Below are 12,398 nucleotides of genomic sequence, written 5' to 3'. Positions count from 1 at the left end.
TTTCCGTCCCTTCCAGTGTCGCGAACGTGTCGAGGCAAAAGTACGCTTTATCTATTATTCCGCGGATGAGTTTGAGGGACGAGAGCGTACCCCCGCTTTTCCGTACTCTTCACGAAAAGGAGGAAGGAGTTTAAGTTTCTTAAGACTTTTAAATTGGATATTCTGTATTCCGTGCGATGCCGGCGACCACCGACGAGACGTAATAGCATTAATCCGATATATACTGTAAACGATTGTCAACTTAATTTAGGTTTAATTAAATTGTCGCCGTTTTTACTGACATTTTATTTTTTTTTTTTTGGAATATAAATTTGAATTAAATTAAAGGCGATGTCGGATAAGCCAAATGTTATGAGCCGTTTGTCGATATGTGCCTTAAAAGTTTTAAAACGCGTCTGTATATAGCATCTTAAGAAGCAATTAATTTAGTTTACGTTTCGATTAAATTATCGTCTTCGTTTAACAGAATACGATGTGTGATTATAAAATTCCGATTCAATTAAATTGCAAACCTCGTTATTGCTGATTAAAGAATTTCAACGGTATTGAGAGGAGAACGGCTTACAAAAAAGGGAATTAATGAAATTGTTGGTACTAATTGGCAATATGATGCAAGATTCATTTCTTAAAATTGCTCAAAGGTGATAAATATTTTTTTATCTGACTTAACATATATTGCCTTATTTGAATACAAAAAAAATGGAATAAATAAATACATGGAATTTATTTTATTAAAGCAATACTTAACAATCAATTTTATCAAATTAAGTGTTTTTAAACGTTGCATTTATATTCTAAGAAATTAATTAAAAAATTATTATTTGAGAAAAACAATTTAATATATATATATATATATATATATATATATATATATTTATCTATTAAATGTAAAATAACAAATGTAGTTATTTTAATAAAATACAATTAGTTTCGTGTGACTAGAGAATATTTTCACATAAATTTATTGCTAGTATCTAACAACAATATCATGATATAATAATAAAGCGTTTCAAATCATAATGAATATAAAAAGTATACCGCATGCATCAAGTGTTCTTGCGATAAAAGGGTTCTCGAGAACGTCGCATTGACGTTAAGAAATTTCACAGTGCCATGCAAGCACGCACGCAGACATAGTCGTTACGAAATTGATTGTAGCTTATGAGTAACGTTTAGAGACTCGTAGTGACTCTATAAAGTCGCCACAGCGGAAATTATTATTCGAATACCGCGGCAGACCATGTAAAACGTTCCCTTTTACGAAATAATTTACCGGCTGAACTCGTTAGCGTAGCATTCAGAGTGAGATTCGAAAGAGAGGACCTTGTTAGCCACGCGCGCATTCCCGTTTGGTCTTGTCACCGATTTTTCGGCGATAAAGAAAGCGTTTATCCTTCCGCTTATGACATCCGGTTGTTGATGATATGCAATTTGCATAAAGTGGCGGCTAAAACGGTCACGCGAATTGACACGTTCAAAAAACTTTAATAAGGTGTGGCGCCCAAAATATCATACATTTCTCGTTTTATTCGATATTCGCGTCTTTTAATTTTTTAAATTCTACTCTTATACCATGATTAGCATATTTTCCCAAGAAAAGAGTGAATGTAAATTTTCGCTGGCTAAATATTCGCAAGTAATATAATGCATCGAGGACCAATTTGCGAAACTTGATATATCATTAACAAAATCGAATAAGACTTTAAGGAACGAAAAATGCATCTCCTGCGTTTAAAATATTGTTTAAAATATTTGTTCGTTTTTCAAAACACAAAGTGTTTGCGTTACCGTGACGATACATATACGTCAATTTAGGTAATAGTAAGTAAATATTAAGATTCTTACACAAATTGACACTTGAGAAATAAATGAGTTTAATCGTAAATAATAAATGGTAAGCAACAGAAAATTATTTTTACATATTTTTTATTTCTAGAGAAAGAGAGAAAAAAATGATGCTGCATTTTTTTCATTTAATTTAATATTTTTCGTCTTTGAATGATCTATTATTTTAGAATATAAAAAATAAATTATAGATGTTATTAAAGCGAAAAAACTCGATTTAAAACATAAAACATCTCCCTATAGGAAGTTTCTCATTGCATTTGAATATTCCTACAATATTTCAATATTGCTAACAAAACGAAAAGTTTTTCGTAATTTAAAAGAGAATTATGATTTTATAAGGATAATTACGATTGAATGTAACATTCGCTGCTGCTTATAATTTCTAATTCAGTGTTGTTAATTAATTCGGGTTTCATAACTTGAAATACATGTTCAACTTATTATCTCGCTGTATTATATTATTCTGTGTTCACAATTTTCATTATAAAAGTAAAGAGCAAAACTGTTATTCCTGATGTTATTCCTGAGTTAATTTAAAATAATATTTAAAAACGTATTGTCAAGTTTAAACAAATTTTAATGAAATCCACAAAATTGTAAAAAATAATAATAAAATTTGAAATCATATACATATATGTACATTTCATTGATGATATTCGCCAGCCTCGAATCGTCGAAATAGAATCTTCAAAATATAACGGACTGGCCCTATCTCTCTGAATGTTCTTTATGGCACTGTTACAAGGGGTGAGAGGAAAAGATTTAAAGGCTCAAAATATATGGTCGTATACTAGCAAGTTTCTTGGAGTGCATCTACTGTTTCAGCAGATGAATCTGCGTCGTCCATTTTCCGCAGGCCATCCATAGAGAAGGATTTCAATTTTGTTTCTCCGTCGACTTTTCATAGCTAGACCAGAAAGAAAATCATGGAAAAAGACGAAGGAAGGGGGAAGAGAAAAAGGAGTCGCGGTACTGAAGCGCGCTGAGACGCGCTGTCGTGGATAAACGATCGAGATAATGGACTTTATGATCCTTACGGATCTCGCGACCGTTGCATAAATTCCACCGCCCGTATAATGTAAAGCTAATATGTCGCTTCTTTGAACCGCATCTCACAGTGGCTGGTACGGTTGGTAGCAGCGAATAAAAGGGAGCACGCAGGTAAGGTTGGCGGTTGGAGACACGCAGAAGAGAGCGACAGGAATAAAAGGATAAAGTGTGGAAGGAGAACGGAGGTAAGAGAGGAAAGACTACCGGAGAACGCCTGGGAATAGTAAATTTCCGTTGCGCCGTGGCATCGTTATTAGCATACAAGTATTTAGAATGAATTATGGGCCAGGTCGCTTATTCCCGAGGGTGGATATATTCGGTACAGACACTCCGAGCGTTCTTCCTACGTCAGGTGTATCCCTCAGGAGGTAACATTATGTCGTCTTGCATATTTTATCCTTTCACTCTCTCGGTCTCTCTGACACGCTCCGTCGCAAAAGGGAGCAGAGAGAAAAAGAGAGAAAGAGAACAAAAGAAGGAATGAACGAGCGAGTGTGCAAACAAGCGTGGGCATTTAAAACCATGACGTGCGAAAGATGCAACGTGAATAGCTGGGCGAGAAGCATGATCTCTTCCTTTTTCTCGTTCTTTATCCATGTTTTACCTGTGTTCTCTAAGCCGCTCGAAATTTATAATCAATTTACTTAAACCGATGGATCAATTCTTCGATTCACATAGACGATGAGCATTAAAGCGTAACAATGTCCGCGCGATGGTCGTTACAATCTGACCTGACAAATGGTCTAGCTCGCGAAATCGCCGTTAATCACTACACTCGTATTCTCATCAAACTACTTTTGCGCTCTCCTCCCCTTCCCTGTTTAAGGTCATGGCCGGCGCTCCTATTTTATTAAGCGTCAGCACATTCCGGGGCTCGATGTGTCATCCGGATGATGGCTGAGGGGAGATGTCCACGGATCGAGAGGTCGTCTGCGAGCGATTCTAATAAACACAGCAATCTTTTGGTTCAGCTGAAAAACGCGCCGATAATATTTTGTCAATTAAGCGTTTATCGATCCAAAAAAAGTGTCAACGCTTTCCAATTACCATATGAAAAACATTTCTCGCTTTTATATTATTTGTGTATGTATACTTTAATTACCGTAGAAAATATATGTGAAGTTGTAAGTTACACTCTCGTCTTTTTCTTTTGCAAGACATTGTTCCCTCTTATATTTATTTTCTTTCCTAAGATGCCTTTTTTATTTCGCCTCGTTTTTTTGATTTTACTTTTCTTTTTTTGTGAAACTGGCCATACGATAGCGATATACGATCGCATGCGGCAATTAGAAAGCCATTATCTCACGGCCGTGCGCGTTCGACCATTGTGCAACAACTACGCATAGAGGGTGGAAGAAGAGTGGTGGATTCCCACGGAGTTTCTACACCTTCTGTCCGGGGGTAGATAGATGTCCGGCAATCAGGTGCAGGGACCCCCAACCGCCTTTGAATCTGTCGGCCGGCAGCTGGCTGATACGTTCTCGTTGACGCGAAGCCATCATCGGAGCCTACAGCCCACCCGCTGTTTCGTTTTCGTGTTTGGACATCTACGGGGAAGCGAGCTTGAGAGGAGCCATGTCCGAAACACCGAGAATACGCTTTAGAACGAAGGGACAGGAATTTTTTTTAAATTGACCGTGAACGACGTATGCCACGTTTCAGAGGAAAAAAAATAGCACAAAACGAATGTAACGGTTATGATCACAAAAAATTGAAGGACCTTTATTTAATCTCAAATTTTCACCTTTTAGTTTCTTCTTATACAAGAGAGTTGTAACAAAAAAATGTTGTATTTCTTGCCTTTGCTTTAGCTACGCATTCTCTCTCTCTCTCTCTCTCTCTCTCTCTCTCTCTCTCTCTCTCTCTCTCTCTAAAAAATATTTTTTAATTTATTTTTATAATATATTTTTTTACATTCTTATATTAAAGCAGAGTTAATAGCAATTTACATTAGTTTCTCCACACATATATGAATTCCACGACGTGTGATTGGCGTATATCATAAAATTTACACACCATTATTACTCGTAACATAATGAACGACGCAAATACATGACAGTGTAGGAAGTTTCAATTATATAGATAGCCATGGTGACGATGGAGATTTACGATGATGACGGTGTGTCATCGCGATTCTGCACGACACTCGCAGCAGCAGGCGATTCTGAAAATGATAGCGCTGGAAATTCATAGTGGCGGCTACATACGCGCGGTTCACCCACCCGCGTTAAATTCGGCCGTAATAATGATTCGACGATCGTGCACGTTCATTTCCGAGGAGTTAATATTCAAAATGAACATTAACAGAGGACGCACGCTACCGTTAATCTCCAATGGCATGTGGGACCGCTCACGGTGCGCCGGAGGTCGCTTTACTGCATTCGCGTTAATTATGCAAATGAATAATTAGCATTTCGATTATTTCGGTAACGTCACTGTCTACATCGCGGAAAATTTATCGCGTCGATATTAATTTATCGTTCTATTCTTGCACATGCTCGAACCGACGGAATTTATCATCTCCACGTCTCGATAATGCGAGACAATATTGTAAGTATCGATCGTCAAACTGTCGTTCGTGCAAGATTAACAATAACTAGACAATAATTTATGATCGTCATCTATCGACATCATCTTCGATTGGTTCATCAATTTCGTTGCGAAATCATTGAGAGAATCGTCGTAAAAAATCACAAGACTCTTGTCTCGTAACGAAGATATTATAAGCCGAGGTTAAAGGTCGCGAGACTGTCAAGCACGCTGTCGTAGGCCGTCGACTAATCACGGACGAAGGAATGGAAATAAGGAAATTGAAAGATTTTGGATTCGCAATAGGAGAACTTTGTGCTCTCCGACGGAACGTAGGAACACGAATCTACACGAATATTAATCGTTTGAATTTACCGACGAAAGGTTCTCGCACGAATCGAAGAATGATCAATGCGAACCGATTTGAACTGACTGCAGAAATAAACTGTTAGCCTCTATGAATATATTCATATCGCCTTATCAATATTCAGAACCTACTTTCCTGACTACGCTTAAATTCACTAAAATCGAACGACGCCGAACACGCTTGATATTCGACAGAATGAGGCACGATCTTCGATTTCTCATAACGACAGTTTATGTCTTTCCGAATCGTGTTCCCATTCTCGAAGGCGTCGAGATATGTAAGTCGAGAATATAACCGTAATGATGATTTTCTCTCTTTCTCCACGTTTGCTCTTGGTACCAGAACATGCGCTCTTGACATTATATATTTTCACGAAAGAAATGACCCACTCGGCATCTGTCCAAATGCATTAACGATCCCAGTAATTGGCAATAAACACACGTACAATTAATTTACTCCAACTTGGCATTGGTTCGGTAGGAATCGAAATCGGATAGAAACGGAGGATCGGAGGCTTCCTTGGACCATTTCCAATTCCGTTCGACTTCCTTCGCTCTCTTTCATCCGTCATTGCCTGTTGCGTTATTTTGCTACCTCGAAAGTACGTGGATCTGGAAATACGTGAGTCGTATTTTAAAGGCCGTGAAGATTAAAGAACTCTTGGCGAACCAGTTCACGTCTCGATTCAGAGGATTTAAGCCGACTCCAACAAATAGATTGCCGCGCTAATGGATGGGAGTTCCGATTTGATATTACCTTTCCCTACCCCGGCGCTTCAAGCAGGAAATTAGCAAGTCTTAGGAGATCTTCTGTTAATCGTCGGGGTGATTTCTGCGGCATCGCTTTCGGACAATTTGCCGCGACGAAATTTCATTTGTCCCCTTTCTTCCGCATGCCAACAGTCGTCGACGAACCCTTCGAGGGTCTCTTCTCGCTAATCCACCTTATTCACTCTTTATCTCCTTTCATTCGACTTTTCCTAACACTCGCTTTTCGTTGGAAATGGAGCTTACAGAATTAATCGGTGTTATCTCGAGTTCTTGCCCGAAATCCACGGAACGCTTCACGGTTTCATCACGATCATTTCCAGAATGAAGGATGAGACGACAAGGAATGACAACGAATGAAAAGGAAAATCAGATTTCGACCGATGCGTCTTGGAATCGGATTAGGAAAGAATGAACTTGTATAAAATTCCGATCACTACGAAAAATCATCTTAAAACTGATAGAGAACTTTTTGAATATTTTTTTTAAGTCCATGTGATGTATTCAAATTGAGAGGAGTATAGGAAGAAATACTTCTTCTTTATAAAGAAATTATTAGAGATATTATTTAAGATCAATTTTTGATTGTTTACTTTATGTAATTGACAGTTGTAGCGATTCTATTATAAATAATTTTATTGGAACATGTTTATATTAGTAGTTTTAAAGTTTCCAAGTTATTTGTGAAACTGTTTTCAGATGAATGCGTAATTAATGCATAAATTCTAAACGGTACAGCGGAAGTTCACTGTTTTCCCGTATCAATGATTTATACTCGGCAATTTCTTAATAATTACAGAGATATCGCGACAGAATTATACGCTGCTTTGAATCGTATCGAGAGCGCCCGCGCTCTTCGATCATTTTTGCGTCGCAGTTGCATTCGCGTGTCGGTTCTCCATTTCATATTCATCACTCGACGGGCGTGCGCGTGATTAAAAGAGTATCATAATACTGAGGGATGAGAAAAATGATGCTCACCTTATTACTGTATATCGCGTATCCGCTCGGATGTTCTGCTATGTCAGCGACGATACGCACACACACCAAAGAGCACCAAAGAAATCATCGATCACAATTGGTCTCTGATAGATCCTCTCTTTCTTTCTCTCTTCGTGTGTTCCTTCACTTGATATAAATTTATTTAAAAAATTCACTCGTACACTTTGACGGAGCGCTATTTACAAGCCCGTAAGATTACACAAAATCTATTACGTACTACATACGAGTATGATAACACGAAAGTATCCATTTAGAAAAATGCAAAATAACCGGTGGCGCGTCTCGATTGCGGCAACGTGTATCACTGGCTATCGGTGGTCCGCGTATTTTCTCACACCGGGCCTCCACGAGGTCCCCATTGAAGAAACAACGTGCGACGCGTCCCGTCCCTTCATGCGAGGCGCACGACCAGCCGGAAAGGAACGACGTACCAACTAACACCGTACCGTCACGGCGCCACGGCACTAACTGACAGGCTGACGAGAAACTCCAGTTGGTCGTCGGCGGGATTGCCGAGGAGAGGGGAAGAAAACCCGTGCGGCTCTAGGAAGAGGGAGAGAGAGCGAGAGACCCTCTCTCATACGGTCTCCCGTCCTCGTCCGATCGCGTGCAGTCTCTTCTTCCCGCCTATGCTTTCGCCCTCCGTCACCATCTAGTGGTGGATCGACGTACCCTAGCGAGCGCGCGCCGGTTCGCCACCCCTGTGGTGGACAGAAGGGAGAGGGAGCGAAACGAGCACGTGAGACTGGTAAAGAGCGAGGGGCGACGAACGGTACGTACGAAAGGTAGGGGGAGAGGGAGGTCAGCCAAGGCCGGTATATGGGGGCGAGGTTGCAAAATATGTTGTAGAAATGGGGTGGCGAATGAATGCGGTCGTCCCGTAGACTAGCGATTTTATTGATCTTTTTTCCACCCTTCGGATACGCGCGCGGCTCGCTTAATTAAGCGACCGAACTATAAGGTCGTATACACCTCTGGTAAAGTATTTCGACGGACTGGAGGGGTGCTGGGTTATTGAGATAACTTTTCAGAACAATTTTTAATGTATTTTCACAGAGTGAATGATATATATGTATATATGTACACATAATATATACAGTTTGCTTTCGATCGATCAAGCTTCTGATGGTATATGTGGCTCCCAATTGATAAAAATGTATTTCGATGCGCAGATATATATATATATATATATATATATATACAGTTTCTGTGCATCCGTTCTGAGAGCTACCGCAATAAATTTTTCACGAATCAAGCAAATGCGGGCGATTAATTTTATTTAGTTCATCCATTGTACGATAACGCGGAAAATATTGATCGCTAGTGTAAACATTAATCATCGCAGTATTAAATCGATATAAATTGACGTAAATGATTAGCGAAAGGGTATGAGATAATGAAAACGGATATATCGTTATTCGTTTTTTGACTGACGGAACATTATCGGTCGATCGTAAATTTTCAAACGTCATCATTCGTAATAATTTATTAGTGCTCCGGACGTGAAAACCCATAAAGATCTCGCGAAATTGTGAGATATTGTGTCTTATCACTTTCCGGTTCCGACTCGTTCGATCCCGAGGGCAAGCAGTGGGATTCGAATTAGTGTTTATGGCACCCATGGGCGTGCGACAAAATCCCTTTTTGCGGAACGATTGCAACAGTCTGACAAGCATTAGATACTGGTATCATCATTTTTTCTAATACCAGTTCGCTAAATATCTATTTATGTTCTGTAAAAGTTAACATTTTTTACACAAACATATGGGTATTACACATTAAGAGTTCTGTATAAACATAATAAAGTATAGGATGTCTCATTTAAAATGTTATATTTTTATATAAAAATTAAATAAAAATAAAAGATTTCTCAAATGGGATTTCCTGTATATTTATATAAAATTATATTATATAATGAGTTTTTGCATCCCATCATGAAACGATTAATTAACCACCAAATAGGACGTTAATTTTATGCAGTTGATCGTCTCGCTCGGGAAATTTAAATGCATCAGCATGCATTTCGGCTTGTCCGATATTTTCTAGCCTAATCGGGGAAAATCGGTCACGCCGTAAATCTTTAAATAAACACGATTAATCGCTCTCGACAAGTTTGCTTCCCAAACTTCACAGCGGCGCGGCGTAGCGGGCTTAAAATGGATTTACTCGATCCGAATGCATTAACGACGGCGAGAGAGAAGTAGTTGTTGTGTGCTCTCTCAAAGAGTCCGTCGGTTGAGAGCGAGTGCTAATTAACGATTCGATCACGAAGCTTCCGGCGCCGGTAGACAACGTCGTCACCTCCACCGGATTCTCTTTGATCCTCTTCTATCTCCGTTTCATTCTCTTATTCGTGTCTCCCTTTTCCGCCAACCTTTCCACCTACACATCGTCTGTGAGTATCACATATAGACGGCGCATACAAATGCCTGGATGTACCAAAGCCAGTGTATGTTCCCAACAACGTGTCAAAAAGCACGTTAATTGCAAAAAGCACGTCCTCTTGTTCTTTGAAAGCTTAAGATTTATGCATTGAAACTTGTGACCACGCGTCGCAATAATGCAGAATTTAACTTTTCATTTGCACATATATGTATACGTATAATTTGTCTTGAAAGTTTTTATTTTAAACATTAGTAAAGTTAATAAATACAAAGTGCGTAGAGGATAAAAAATAAAAGATTACGCGATTTGATCATCCTGACGTGTTCGTCCTTATCCCCCGTAAGGGGGTCGCGTCTCGAATCTCATCGTCTGTCTACTCGCCCTTCCAAGGACCAATCCCCGAGCCCGCGTACGCAAAAGGGGGAGGACATGCGCCCGCAGACAAGAGATCTAATATACCCGTCGGTTACATTAGCCGGATTTAATTTAAGCTCCGGCCCCACGACGTAAGCATGCCGCTTATGCTCTCTACCTACCTACCGCGAGTGAGAAATACACGTTGGTGCGGGGAAGCAGGAGCCCCTTCGAGATAGTAGAGATCGTCGGAAGGTAAAAGAGAGACGGATGGAAGATAGAGGTATGCGATGGTAGCGCGAGAGACACTGCCGCTTTATTGTAATTGCGCTGTCGCGCGAGCAAAACGCCGCTCTCTTCACGGCTAACTGAGTACTCGCTAATGTTCGACCATTTCACAAGAGGGACAGCTTCATTAACGGCTAAAAAATCTACCCTTTTTCCTCACGGTCATATGTCATTTTTTTGTCCATTCTACGATTAACCTGACCAATGTGTGTATCCAGAGCAGCTTTTTTCCGATTTATTTCGATCGAGGTCTGAAACTTAATGATCGGCGTCTCAGCTCGGGATTACAACACATTATCGGGAAACGATCATGAAAACACACGTGATACGATAACTTCTTCGAGACGAAGATAACAACGGAGCTGACAGCACTACGTACTGTCGGAAGAATGTCGAGATATTTCCTCTTTCGCTGTTTGCCCGCCATTCGGTCCCGTTTCTCTTTTTCTTACGTCGACAAATACGATACTCTGAGACGCGGGCTAAGCTTATATTTATTTATGAAAGAGGAAGTGGCGCACGGTTTGTCTGCTTGGCGTAGAAATATATACATACCCGCGTAGCGCGTAAGCGCGTAGGGCACGAGAATGGCACACCAAGTGTGCTCGCGAAAAGTTGCGCGCCGTAGGTTCCCGGGAAACTTTCCACGCGCTCAAGCGAAATCGCACGTTTCATTGTTACTTTTGTACGTTTTTGAGCGACGATATGGTAGACGTTCAGCCGCCGTCGCCGCCGAATGTATGGCGCAAATAAAACTGCCACGTCGAGCGAAGTTACCGTAACCGTTTTTAGTACTTTATGACATCCGTAAATCTCCACTGGCGCAGGAAGAGGCTCGAATCATTCCGAGGATACCGGCTATCTCCACTGAAAATTGACGAGGTCACTGTGTCGAGGAAACGAAGTTCCTGCACCCCATGAATAATCGCGCCGGACATCGGGGTCACGTGTGAACTTCCTTAGATACGTCACGTGCGCGTAAGAAAAATTTATCGCGAAACTTTCCGTCGTCGTTATCGCATACGCGACGTTTTCTGATCATGTAATATGTAATATTTGCCTTGAATTTTTATGCGATTTCTTTGTTTTCTGCTAAAACAAACTCTTCTGCCACGATTAAAATTGTTAAATATATTGGAAAATTGTTTCTGTGTCTTTGTGTGCCACTTTATTAATCGTGAAAAAGAGAATTTTTTTACGAGATATTTTTGTTACTTATAATGTAATATATTTGATACTTTGTAATATATTTTGTATCAAAAGGATAATATTCCAAATATTCTATTGGTTTCATTTATTTAAAAATGTATCTGATATTTGCAAAATTGTTACAAATATGAGTGAATAAAAATCTGTAGAAATTAAGAAAAAATTAAATGTAAATCATATTTTAAAATAAATGGAAGATAATTCAATGATGCACACAGCACAGCATATTTATTATAGTTTTAATTTCTTTAGTCAAATAAATATAAAGTTAAAAACAACAATCGAATAGAAAAAAAATGCGCATTCCTCAGTTAGAGAAAGTGATTGGAGTTAACACGTACAATATATTTCGAAAATTTACGACACTTATAAACTTTTGCTGTCGTAGGAGTGAATTCGGTTTCCTACGAAAATATCATTTATTCTTAGTAAAAAAATCTGTGAAAGGTTTCCGTTAAAAATAGAGAAAGATATTGAATCGATTATAAAAAGTTTATGTATTCTGTAACAATAGTTTCGGTAATATTTTTTCCAACATCCTGTCTTGAATTTACCAGAATTCAGTTCTTTGACATTTAAATTTTACCTGGAAAAACGTA

The 12,398-nt window shown here is 39.2% G+C and overlaps 2 protein-coding genes across 4 annotated transcripts in view; one reads left to right on the top strand and one right to left on the bottom strand.

The window, feature by feature from the left end:
* LOC140675109 (discoidin domain-containing receptor 2) overlaps positions 1-12,398 on the bottom strand; it is a 146,334-nt gene that overhangs the window by 88,380 nt on the left and 45,556 nt on the right. The window contains exon 1 of one of the 3 annotated variants that reach the window (XM_072909192.1): positions 7,543-8,037. The exons of the other annotated variants lie outside the window; for them this stretch is intronic. The gene's annotated coding sequence lies outside the window, so the exon portion shown is untranslated. Of the gene's footprint in view, positions 1-7,542; positions 8,038-12,398 lie in introns of those variants that run through there. 3 annotated transcript variants of the gene reach the window in all.
* Positions 1-12,398, top strand: part of LOC140675134 (uncharacterized) — a 216,023-nt gene that overhangs the window by 197,073 nt on the left and 6,552 nt on the right. The gene's annotated exons all lie outside the window — the stretch shown is intronic.

The sequence above is a fragment of the Anoplolepis gracilipes genome, chromosome 2, assembly GCF_047496725.1.
Source record: "Anoplolepis gracilipes chromosome 2, ASM4749672v1, whole genome shotgun sequence".
NCBI classification, from domain to species: Eukaryota; Metazoa; Arthropoda; class Insecta; order Hymenoptera; family Formicidae; genus Anoplolepis; species Anoplolepis gracilipes.
The sequence above is the reverse complement of the archived record's forward strand: the minus strand, read 5'-3'. Positions and strand labels throughout refer to the sequence as shown.